The sequence below is a fragment of the Phoenix dactylifera genome, chromosome 8, assembly GCF_009389715.1.
Source record: "Phoenix dactylifera cultivar Barhee BC4 chromosome 8, palm_55x_up_171113_PBpolish2nd_filt_p, whole genome shotgun sequence".
Classification (NCBI taxonomy): domain Eukaryota; kingdom Viridiplantae; phylum Streptophyta; class Magnoliopsida; order Arecales; family Arecaceae; genus Phoenix; species Phoenix dactylifera.
This window is the reverse complement of record NC_052399.1, coordinates 7,817,587-7,831,571: the sequence shown is the minus strand read 5'-3', so window position 1 is coordinate 7,831,571 and position 13,985 is coordinate 7,817,587.

The following is a 13,985-nucleotide window of genomic DNA, read 5'->3' as shown; positions in this document are numbered from 1 at the left end:
TTGTGATCCCGGGAAAACAATCGGGTTGTTCTAGTCGGTGAGCCTGGGAAAACCGACCGAGTTCGTTGTGCGCTCGTAAAACAACAAGTTGGGTTGTGAGCTTGTAAAACAACCGGCTGTAATCTGTAGGATTATAGTGAAATTCCCAAGAGGTCTTGGGGAGTGGATGTAGGTGCTGGGGTGCACCGAACCACTATATGTTTGTTGTATTTGTAATGCCTCTTGTCATTGTCTAACTAACACACTTACTTACTTAGATAGATTGCTTGCTTAACTGTTATCCGCGCATCCTTTAGTTGCAAGCATATTCAATCAAGTCACATTCTATACATCAAACTGTTGCTAAGTTTGACTTTCACTGTGCATCCATACAACTTAGCATAATTAATCAAAAACTTTCAGAAGTAGGTTAAAAGTTTTAAAAGACCCAATTCACCCCCCCTCTTGGGTTGTATCTACTGGGCAACAAGTGGTATCAGAGCAGGTGCTCTATAGTTTCTTGCCTTGTGTTTTTGACCTAACCATCAAAGAGCCAAAGATCATGACAACTCAAATAGATAGTTTTCTAGGAGAGGGACAATTAAATGATAGACCTCCACTATTTAATGGCATAAACTATACACATTGGAAAGCACGCATGCGTGTTTTCATACAATCACTAGATTATAATTTATGGAGCATTATAGTCAATGGAACATACACAAACATTAATCATAATGAGAAAATGGCTCAACAAATTCAAAAGCCATGAACCTATTATATTGTGCATTAGATAGGAATGTGTTTAATTACATATCTTCTTGCATAACTGCTAAAGAAATATGGAATATGCTTGAAGACAAATATGAATGCACTAACAAATCTGAAACATCATGTGTAGAAGAAGAGCAGTATCATATTGCAAATCCATGCTTCATGGCACATGAGGTACATGCTGAAACTGAAATCCATTTTACATTTGATGAACTTCACGATGCCTTTTCTGATTTGTATTTAGAATATAAGAAACTTATTTGTAAGAACAATAACTTAAAGAATGAAAATCAAATCCTAATAGATGAACAACTGAAACTAACTGATAAAACTGAAATCTTAATTAAAGAAAATAAAGAACTAAATCAAAGAAATCAACTTCTCACCGAAAGCCATGATAAACTTAAGAAAAACAATGAATTACTTTCAGAAGATAACAGAAGATTAACTAAAGAAGTTGACAAATTAAAACCTGTTGTTGAAAGATTTACTTTCAGCTCTGAAAAATTGAACCTAATGATAAATAATCAAAGAGCTGAATTTGACAAAGTTAGATTGGGATATCAACCATGGTACATCCAAAAATCTTTCAAGGATACAGTTGTTAAATCCTCCATTGCCTATCCTAAAACAGACTTTTATAAATATGATGAACAAAAGTTAATTAAAATCCCTTTTGCTCATCCTGAAATAGTTTTTCATAAATTCAATGAACCTAATGAACAAAATCAGAAAATTAAAAATTCATCATCTACTTATGTTAAATCTATGACTGTTAAATTTAACAAGAATATGCAGAAATACACATCTTGTAATCCTAAAATCTACAAGCCTATGGACAAAATAGCTATTAAGAAAATATGGGTTCCAAAAGGAGCAATAATAGCTAACCTGCAAGGACTCAAAAGAGTTTGGGTTCCCAAGTTGAAAATCTGATTATTTTTCAGTAGGTGTGTCTAGCTCTCCAAGGTTCTAATAAAAGATATTATCTGAACAATGGGTATTCTAGACACATGCTGAAGAATGGAACTTAAATGTAATCAAGAAAAATAATTAAAATAGAAGAAATAACTTCAAATTTCTCCATCTTTCTATATTATACTTTACTTATTGTTGGATAAGTTGCTAGATGATTAATCAATTTATTAAAAATAACTCTATGAATTTTCTATATGCTTAATTGAGAGCTTTTATCCATGGCATTATTGTTTATTGATCATAGATATGAAAATGTGTACTTGGTATGCCTTTGAATATTGCACTATAAATACCAAGATTAAAGAAACCATCTTTGGCATATAATATCAACTCATGCGAGTATGGATTTAATTTCAAAAGACTTTGGCATTGGCTTACTTAGAGTATCTTCTGAAAGGTCAAAGCTTGCTATGCATGTTAACTAAGGAAACAAACAAGAATCAATTTCTAAATCTAAAGATGTTGTTTCCATCACTAAGTTTTCTAAAGCTTACATTGGATTTGTTCTTGGAAAATAAACTTGAAATATTTTCTGTATTTGCTGAATCGTGTGAAAGTGCTTCAAATGATAAAGGTTTCCAAACTATGAATCATGGCACAGTGTTGAAAACTAAAATCCTGATAAAGGTTATACATAAAATAATATTAAACTCGATTATTTCAGCTCCAAGGACATCATAAGTAAAATAGGGGTAATAGAATTCTTGAAGAAATGAAAAAGACAATTGTGTATGATAGTCATCTACTTAAATGATTTTTTTTTAAAAAAAAACTATCATCACTGCTTGTCATACATACGATTTCTATTAGATCCAGTTTTGATGAAAACTCCTTTTGATCTTCTGAAAAATGGAAAATGAACCATTGCATATCTTTCATATTTTTCAGTCATACACGTTATGCTTGATATGTTCTTATGAAAATAATGCCAAATCTGATAAAGAAATTTCTATCCTTGGATATCATTCATCAAGCAATGCATATAGAATATTCAATGAAAAGATTCTAGTTGTAGAAATATGAATTCATTTTATTCTCTATGAGACTAATGATTTATTATCAAAATACTAAAAACAAATTATATATGTATATGGTTAATCTTTTACATATAACAATCTGAAAAACTTGTTAATAATTAGAACCAAAATTGGATTTTTCAGATATGCACTTAATGAAAAAAAATTGATAACTACTAAAAGACTAAATCAAGAAAAGATGAAATAGATCTTGATAAGATTTTTGCATGATTAGAAGTAAAGATCACCATTATCATTTGTTTGCTTCATGAGCTTTATAATCTGTCAAATGAATATGTAGAATTCACTCCTATGTGGTTATTTCATTAAAAAAGGAGATCTATGTAAAATAACCACCATATTTAAAGATTACACATTACATATATGATAAAGCAATATGTGATTTGGAACAAGCATCAAAAGCATGATATATAAAAGCTTAAGTAACCTTTTTGATATAAAGTAATAGTGATAAATCTATGCATCAAAAAGAAGAATTTGTGATATCTTATTTGCTCAAAGTATGCATTGATGACATCATTTTTGGTTCTACTAATGAAGAGTTATATGAAGATTTTACTTAGCTCATGTAAGGTGAGTTTGAAATATATATGATGAATGAATTAACATCTTCTCTCAAACTCCAAATTAAGACAAACAAGAAAGGGGGATCTTCATTGACCAAAGTTAGTCCACAAGAAAACCCTTATAGAAGATTGGCATGAAGAAGGTATATCTATGACCCCATCTTGTAGAATTTGAAAAGGATGAGCAAAGTAGATCTATTGTTTAAAGCTGTATTGAAGCATGATAGAATAATTATTTTATCATACAGCTAGTAAACCAGAATGTATGCTTATTATGTGCCCTTATGCAAGATTTCAATCCAACTTTAATGAATCATATTTCATTGATAACAAATAAATCATAATCATATTTTGAAAGAAACAACCGTTTAAGATAAGTTGATTAGAACCTAGCTAACATATCCTTTTGATAATTATCTTAAGCAAATAGAATCTAAACTAAATTGATTTTGGAAATAAGAAATTGATTTGACCTTGATAAATCTTTCCATTGCCTCACATGCTTGTCCTTGAACTATCTTGGTTAATGAAACTATTTTTTTAGTTCAAGTGATATGTGCTTGCTTATATTTAGGCAATCTCTTGAGTAAAGTGACTCAATATTCAACTATTATCTTATCTTAAATTGAGTCATCTAGTTAGAAATATGTTGGATGAATGGGTTGTATCTTAAAGAAACTAAAAGACTTTCTTTCAAGAAAGAAAAGGAGTTTGGTAATAATGCAGAATCCTTGAGCAAGAAAATGAGTGATTTCAGCTTGAAGGACACCTCCACATAAGATACAATAAACATTTACATGCAAACAAGAGAGAGGATCTTCTTCAGCCAAAAGTTCACACATAAGAAATCTAGTTTGGCTTGAAGAACATATAATGAATAAGTAATTCTAGATATCTCTCTCATAAATTAGCTGAGCAAAGTCAATAACTTTAAATCTTATTATGACATGATTAAAATCATTAATTGTTAATCTTTTGATATCATGTCCATATATGTATTAATTGACTTATGCTTTTGGAAATTGTTTCATGGTTTGCTCAAACTAAAATATTTCTATGGATATATCATAACCATGAAATACACAAGTATATGATTAAAACTTTGATTTAGAATGACTTGTGAGAAGCTACGAATTCTTGGGCATAATGAAAATGTTATTTGCATGATATACCTCTATATGATACATTTGATTATTTCTTTATTCTGCTCTTTCATGTAAATTACTTGAGAATAACAAAATGAAAGAGAGATAAAGAAAAGAAAATGAACATTATTCAAAAGAAGTAAAGATCTAAGTAAAAGGCAAATACTTCAATCTTAAGGAAAAGCAAAACAAGCATAATATATTCGGCACATTTGGAAGGAATAAAATCCATAATTAATTACACTTAAATAGGGAGAATTTGAAGTAAACATTTTAACCTTTCTATAGTGCTCATCATAGGGATGGTGCCAATGGGGAGGCTAGTGGTAGTACCCGGCACTATTTGACCCAACTATTCGGTGTAGGGCATATTAGGGACGGCACAAGAGGGAGGCTAGTGGTAGTACCTCGTGCCCCTTTCCAACTCCACCGGATAGGGAGCAAATAGAGTATAGAGCATAAGAAAGTTATAAATGAAAGACAAAGTAAATGAAAGTATATAAGAAGAATCAAGTCAAATTTATTAATCACTTGAAAACACACTTTAAGGATGAAATCATTGCAAGATAATACTTAAACAGGAGGAGTTTATTTGAAAAAGAATTAATTTTGATCCTTGACATGCTTGTTCTTAATATTTTAATGCATGACTTAGCACACAGTATACTTTGCATATGGCATGATGGTTTAAATTATGGGTTCTCAATGCTTCATGCTTGGATAATTTGATTGAATGTTTGGAATACTACATAAAATTTTTTTTTGGGTATTATTAAAAAGAAATTTCAGATTTGTCGTTCACAATCATCGTTAAAATCTAAAAGATGAATAAAATTTGTAAAAAGGAGAAGAGAAGGATATCTCTATTTAGGCAAAATGAATTGAGTTTGTTTTATCCTTCAACTTGCTTAAATTTAGTATATAATGTTCTAATTCGTACCAAAACTCAACATAAATACAAATATTCTGAATATGCTCTTATATGTTTGAAATATGTGTTTTCAATCGTAATGATTTAAGATGAGCTATAATGTGGAAGATACATATCTCAAATTATGATTTTGAAAGCTTCTATTGAAAATCCTATATAATTCAGAATATGATTTTGTATAAAAGCTTAAACTCCATATGATTTCTAAATAAAATCTTAATGTAAGAAAAACAGAATTAATTTTGGTATTGCTCCGATACGCATCCGAAACATATCATTTCTTATCTTTAAAGTGTACTAATATTGGTCCAAATGATGTGTTTTTCGATGATCTTGATTGCAAACAAAAATTTCTAAAATATATGATCTTATTTTGATTTTAAAAAGATTTATTGTGTTTCATGTATACATTGATGAAAAACTATGATTAAGAAATTGAGTTCTATAAATGATCATCTATATGTTTTTTTTTCTCTCCTACATTCTTAAAGACTTCCATCAGAATATATATAGAGTGAATGATCTTAAAGCTAGAAATATTTCAGCTCACTCGAATGATTCTAAAAGAAAGAAAATGTAAATGCCTTTGAAAGAAACTGAGCTTCAAATGAATCATTTTCTGATTAATATTTCTATACATTTTTCTCTAAGATTAGGAGAAAGCGTAACTTGTTCTTAAAGGATTAGAAAGAGTGATTACTATAAATTTTGAATAATTCTAGATCACTCTACATTCTTGATATCATAAAGTTTCAGGTTTATTCACGTTTAACATTAAAATCTGAAATTCAACAAAAGAAAAGAATGATTAAAGAAGTATGCATCTTTTGAGGGGGAGCTTTAGATATCTTATCCTAAAGTTACTTCAATTTGAAGCATACCTTGATTTTTATGGATTGATTTTGATGAACCTCCTTATAATGCAATACTTGCTTTAATTATAAGTTTATGCCTTGAGAAGAGTTCTATAAAGGTTATCTTATCTCATACCTTGAGTCTTATGAAAATAAGCTGAAACTTATGGAAAACATATTTTTGAGATTGACAATTTTATTGAACATTATCTTCAAACTCTAAACTGTTAAATGGAATAATCAATTGAGGGGGAGAAAGAAAATTTCAGAAGGAGAGGTATTATGGAACTTAATCGCATAAATCTATAACTAAAGGAGAGAGACAGAATACTAAATGAAAAGTGATCCTAATACTCTCCAATATGTATCATCTGAAATTTAAATCTGAAAATCTTTATGATACACCTTGAGGATTGTTATTTGGTTAATATTTCTTATGCATACATCATGAACCAAATTGCAAGTCAAACAGTTGATCTTAAGAGCCTCTAACTTAATGAAAAAGGGGGAGAATAACGTGTTGAATTTTTTTTTTTTTAGTATCTCTTAGAAAATCTATTTTGAAATTTACTAATGAGTCCAAATTGGCTTGCTCTTTAGAACTTAAATTGTGTGCCAATTCCTATTTTTATGTATCAAATTGTGCTTATTTTCTAAAGGAATAAAAGAAAGTCTTTAAGAGAGCTCTAAGATATATCAAAAATTGCATGAATCCATATTTTGGTATTTGTGCCCCAATGCTCTTATTATCATTAAAGAACTTTGAAGTCATTAAGAATTAATGATCCAACGTGATGATATGTTTTTCAAGTATATGAGTTTTGATCTCATACTCTGAAAATTAATTAAATTGCTCTCATGTTGATAAAATACTTAATATTTTGGGCAAAAGTTCTTAAATGAACAAGCTTTCATACTTATTATTGAAGAGAGGTTAGATTTCCATTCGTGTTTTCCTTGAATATCATTTGTGGGACTTCTTGAATTAACTTAAGAAAGATTCCACCTACACTTGATTAGAAAACTATCTGTGGTATCAAATTAGAAAACTTCTTGAAATCACATTCGATGTGTTCTGCTCTGAAATTATCTTAATTGTCTCTGATCTATGCTCATTAATCTGATTCTAATATTATTGCCTTGAGTTATATGATTCATATCCTTGCAATAATTTGACATGCAAATCAGAGTACAATAAGAAAAAGAAATATTTGAGTATTCTTATCTTTGTGCTTAATGTTTCACTATCTTTTTGATGTTGTCAAAAAGGGGGAGAAATATCTAAGTATATGCTCAATGCTTTATGTTTTGAATTGAATACAAATCAGCTTAAATTGAAATATGTTGATTGTGTTAAGCTGATTAAATCTAAAGCATTATCATGAAGTATGTTCTTAAATATATATGTTTTTACTTCATGCAACTTAGCTATGCATTACTTCTAGAACACAATATATCTTATATTGCATATACTCCAAGTTTTGTCATCATCAAAAAGGGGGAGACTGATGACCCAAGGATTGATTTAAAGATTGATTTTGATGATCACAAAATCTTGAAGTATAATTACTAATGTTTGTGTTGCAAGAAGAAAGATATTTATTTTGCTAGAAACATAACAAGTTGGAAGAACACAAGAAGGCCTCCAAAGCTCTCAAGAAAAGTTGGAAGAAAGCTACAATTTATTGGCCCAAGTTTCAAGTTCAAAGGATTCAATTTGGAGGAGCAAATTCAAAGGAAAATTCAAAAGAATAGTCTTCGAGTCGACTCCTGAGGAATTCGAGTCGACTCCGATGCTTGTCGAGTCGACTCCAGGGTGAAACAGGCAGAAAAGTCAGAGAGCGATTTTCGACCCTGAGATTCGAGTCGACTCCTGTGGAACACGAGTCGACTCCAATGGTTGGCGGGTCGACTCCAAAAAAAGCGAGAGTCGACTCTCAGTGGAACACAAAGAAAAAGTCAGAGGGCAGTTTTCGGACTCTGAGATTCGAGTCGACTCCCAGACAGCTCGAGTCGACTCCAAGGCAGCGCTACACCAAGATGGCAGAAGGCTGTGTTTCGAAAACTGAGAGCCGAGTCGACTCCGGAACAATTTGAGTCGACTCCAAGACCAGACAAGCCAAAAATACAGAGGATCAGTTTTCAGGCTCTGAGAGCCGAGTCGACTCCAAGAGAATCCGAGTCGACTCGAGGAAGAAAATCAGAAAGAATGTCCTCTGAATTCATGGGATGAGCCGACTCCGAAAATGCCAAGTCAGCTCCAGATGTTGGCGAGTCGACTCCGGGTTAAGTCGAGTCGACTCCCAGTCAAGGCATGCACTTTAATTCAAATTTGGAACAGTGGCCGAGTCGTCTCCAGTAAAGCACGAGCCGACTCCTGCAACAGGCGAGTCGACTCCTGATCGCGCGAGTCGACTCCGATCCCAACGGTAAAATTGTCAGAAAGTGCAGACTGTGTCCAACGGCTCTATTTTTGTCTCTAACGGCTAGATTCTTGTTTCCACGCCATCTAAAGCTATAAAAACAAGAAGAGAGCTAGGGGAGAACTTATGGAAGTGGGAAAGAACATTTAGAGAAGAGATCTCAAAGAGATTACAAGGGAAATCTCCCATAAGCACAAAAGGGCCATTCAAAGTAAAATAGAGAGAAGAAGAGCATCCAAGTGAATCCCAAAGCTTCATCTTCATCCGTGTGCTGCCTCAGTGATCCTCTACTTCGTGCCAAATCAGAAGAGGGTCAAGTAAAGAAGAAGTCGAGCTCCTTCATCTTCAAAACTCGTTTGAGGGCTTCTCTTTACTCTATTTGTTTATATTGTTATATTTGCTTGTTTAAGAAGCTTTGATTTGTTTTAAACCTTTGTTTTTAATATCTTGTAACTTGATTCAATCAAGGGATTGAATCAAGGGGTTAAGGTTTGTTGGTGAGCCAAAGGAAAAACCAACGGTGAGAGGTTTGTTGGTGAGCCTAGGTTGAAACCAACGTGTAAGGGTTCGATTGTGATCCCGGGAAAACAATCGGGTTGTTCTAGTCGGTGAGCCTGGGAAAACCGACCGAGTTCGTTGTGCGCTCGTAAAACAACAAGTTGGGTTGTGAGCTTGTAAAACAACCGGCTGTAATCTGTAGGATTATAGTGAAATTCCCAAGAGGTCTTGGGGAGTGGATGTAGGTGCTGGGGTGCACCGAACCACTATATGTTTGTTGTATTTGTAATGCCTCTTGTCATTGTCTAACTAACACACTTACTTACTTAGATAGATTGCTTGCTTAACTGTTATCCGCGCATCCTTTAGTTGCAAGCATATTCAATCAAGTCACATTCTATACATCAAACTGTTGCTAAGTTTGACTTTCACTGTGCATCCATACAACTTAGCATAATTAATCAAAAACTTTCAGAAGTAGGTTAAAAGTTTTAAAAGACCCAATTCACCCCCCCTCTTGGGTTGTATCTACTGGGCAACAATTGATTTACACGATCGAGCATTAACTTCCACTGTACGTCCAACCATACGGCAGTGCCTTCGCCCTGTCTCATCACAGGTAAATCCGTTCCCCCCTATAAATAGAGAATTCCTGAGGAGGGAAGGGAGAATTTTTCCGACTCTCGGACTCGAGCTCCACTCTTGCCTATCTTTGGGCCATCTCTTTGACTTAAGCATCGGAGGGCCGGCGCCGGAAAAACCCGGCCACCGGCTTCTTGTAGGTCTCCCGGAAGACGCCGCACATCGCCGGATCGCCACCGTTCGCCAAGCCTTCCCGGAGCTCGTCCTTCCTGGCCCAGTGGTCGCCCCCGGGTCCAAATTCCAGCAACACCTTGTATCGTGGAAAAAGAAAGGGATACTTATACTAACCACTGACTTTAGTTTGGATGGTACCACCTCACAAGAGGTTAAGGGTTTAACTCTAGTTAGAATCGCCCCCAAGGGGTGGGCCGGGTAGAATGAGGATAGAAAGGTAGATATTGGTCTCGCTAAATTTTATAGAGAGAGATTATACCAACGACCAAGATAACTTTGGAAAAAATAAAACAAAAATAAGCCCTTTTTCCAAAGAATTAGACTTAAACCTATATCGAGAAAAAAAAAGTCTCATTTGACACGCACATAATGAAGAAGAAGAAGATGGACAAAACTCATCGAGATCATGAATCATGGATAGGACTCAAACCTAAATTGTTAGTATTTATCCAAAAATTAATGAGACTTGAGTTTTTGAGACGGACAAATCAGATCCTCCAGTCACTTTTAAAAATTGAATTAATTTTATCATTCCATCCAAACAATGAAATTAATGAACTTTTTAGTATGCGGAAAAGGTCTGAATAGAATACCATAGCATCAACCTCAATCATTTGCAGTTATTTGGTTGCCCGTGAGTTTTTTGAGAAGATAATCATAAAATATAATTTTTTTATAAAATAGTTTTTTTTTCAAAAAACAAGGGAAGATTTGTATTTCATAATACTCATTTTTAGGTTTTATGACCCATGTATTTTGTCAAAAAAAATTAAAAATAATGAAAAAACTATTTTACAAAATTTTATTCATTTGAGTGTTTCTGTAAATCAATTTTACTAAGACTTGTCAAATAGCTCATCAGATGAACAAGCAAGCTTAAGGGTATTAATATAAGGTTGTTTCAGAGGCGATAATCCAAGAAGATCATTGGACTTAGTGTAGACTCCTCTAGCCACTACAAAGAGGATTAGATAGAGTTTGGAGGTGAGATTTACCCCATCATAAAGCCAAATTTTACATCAAATTTCAGAAAGGCCTTAACTTGCTCATATGTTATTGCATTGAGGTATTTTTTCTAAAAAAGGGTAATGTTTCAAGCTTTACGGTACAACACTACTATGCAAGGGTACAACACAGCAAACTATCGTAGGCAAATTTTGTCACTTAGGTCAAAAAATGAGTCGATCAAAGCAAAGATTTTCTTTTCAAGAAAGATATTTGACCATATGTATCTCATAATCTAAGAACAATCATGCAAAGTGAGTGAATATAATGTGGAGACCGAATACCCCCCGTCTGGTTTGCCTAGTGAAGTTGCTATCTAGTCTGCCGTTACTTAGGTGGTGCTGGTGTGATGTACTCACACGGGGATAAGACTGCCATGCTGGTGGGGCTCTGCCACAGGTGGAAATGGTATGAGTAAAAAATGTTCTATCCGCATCGAATACTCTCCAGCAGGGAGAGGGCCAGTGGGGGTTGCTACGCGGGTGAGGTTCTCCTCACCCCCCTCTTTCCTTTTTCTTAGAAAAAAAAAAGTGAGTGAATATAAAATTGATATAGAAGTTCAGATCTACCTTTTGCAGGATTTTAGATTTTTAAAGTATTTTTTTTAGTCCTATCTATTTCAAGAAAGCTATAACTTTTTTCAATTAAAAGAGAAATCTAATCTAAATAAGCAAGAACAAACTTTGCGGTATAAATAGAAAATTTGCAACATGGTTTTATAATTCATTGATAAAAGAAAATGGAACATAGACCTTAATGTGACTAAATTTTTATTTTTTATATTTTGTAAGAGATTTGAGTTAAATGGAAAATTTTTATACAAAGATCATTATAATTTTCACTTCCAGGCTTGTCCATGTTTTAGACAAAGTTTTGCTTGGTGCACGCATATTTTTTGTACATGTGTTGGCAGACATAATTCTAAGAGAAAACTGGAACTCAGTCCTTGGATTTCAACCCAAAAATAGGCCACATTCCTATAGACCAGAAATAATAGAATCAATCCTCTGTTTCAGCAAAAAACATGGTTGGTCCATGGGTAGCTTTCTTGATGAAAATGCCTCTTGATATGTCTCTTTTTTTTTTAACGTAAATGTTTATAAGCAGTCCTTCTCGATCAATTACTACTAAATCCTTATGTACCCTATAACTATGTAACTATTTTTGTTTCAATCTAAACGTTTGATCTATTCTACTCCTGCCGAGCATGCATATAGTCAAATTGTTTGTTTTAGGAAGCATATGTTTGCTTTTCAAATTTTATTATTTAACAAATATTTATGAACTGACTATGTAAGAAACAGTTTATTAATTACTCGATGTAAGTGTTTATTTTCATTTGATCCAAGTTAGATAGAGAGATATACCAATAGAACTATTTATGTAGTTCATCGTCCATTCATCTAGCATAACAATTTACCACAGTGGCTTACAATTTCTTTTACAACTTAATGCAAGTATTTACTGCCACTTAACTGATGCAAATAAACGATATGTCTGTTAGCGAGTCTTTAGTTTTGGGTATAATCTCACACTTGTAATTGAACGATATTTTAGCTAGTTGAGTTGCCTAAAGACATTTTTTCCTTGAAGCAGAAGACATGATCCTATTATCTCAGGACTATATAAATCTTTCTTTTTTGACTAAATCTAGGATACATGATTTTTTTTTTTTTTTTTTTTGAGAAAAAAAGACTAGACTTAAATAGCCTAATCATATTCATCCAGATAAGGGAAGCCTCAAATTGAGATTGAAGTATTTCCATGTGAAATGATTAAAAGCCTAATGCAGGTGCAATGAATTCTAACGTGATTTTTGGTCAAGCATGTTCTGACTAAGACATTCGACATCAACACCTTACCTTGCATTCCTATTACAATAACGAATACTCATTGCACTGGAACATGCAGCTAGCCAATCCTATTAATGACACATTCTTGTCATATAATTTAAGCTGAGTGTGAATCAAATACCACCTATCTATGCTTGCTCATAGAGATAGTAGGTAACACAAATATTCAGCTCAGCTCACCAAATGATAAATGTCTCATGTCTTTGTCAATTACAGCGAGTGACAACAACTTAAGGAAAGATTTAGTTTAGGTGAGGATTTAAGGAACAAACTATAAGATCAAATAAATAAGGTGGTGGACCAGACAAATGTAACCCACATACTTCTTGTGGCTGAAAAGGGCTTGTTATCTAGGACCCTAAATGAAGCATGTTTATACGTGTGCATGCGTCCCCCACATATTACGATATTTCTTACTTCCTCTTTCCTACCTATAATTTATGCCACAAAAAAATAATTCGCAATAGATCGATGTAATTCATGAAATTAGTACAATGCATGGAAGGGTCGTGATTCAAAGCATTTAAAGCACCAACTGCTGTGGCTTTGTGGCCTCGCAGAGGCGACGGTACCTTATCCTAGCCAGGGCATTCTTAAAAATTCTTTGAACCTTGGCAACTACTAGTTGAGTTTATCTTTCCTGAGTATTTCCTTCTCCTTTTTAGGAGATGACCAATTAATTAGTATTTATCTTGCTTCTCCATCAGTTACCAGTCACTAGGTGGTCCTTCTATTGCATTTTATTTTTCGAATTTTCTCAACATCATCACTCGAAGAATTTTATTTGACATGACTCGAGTGCAAAGATTGATTAATTTGCAAAGAGATATTTGTTGTTTGAGGTATTTCATTGATTAGACTGGTATGGTAAATATCTAAAGCTAGCCTCCTTAATTTTATTTAGGAGATAGCTGGACTTGTTTGCCTTTTCTTACAAACTCTTTTTCTTCCTCCCATTCATGGCTTCAAGTAATATAAGCGTACAAATATTTTTCATTAAATTCTAATTTTATTATTTAAAAAAATTATGTCAAGTTATTTATTAATTTATTGTTGTTGATGCGTATATGATGGAAACATGGACCATCCAATCTTGAAATTAGATCTCTTCCAAATGAAAAGGATT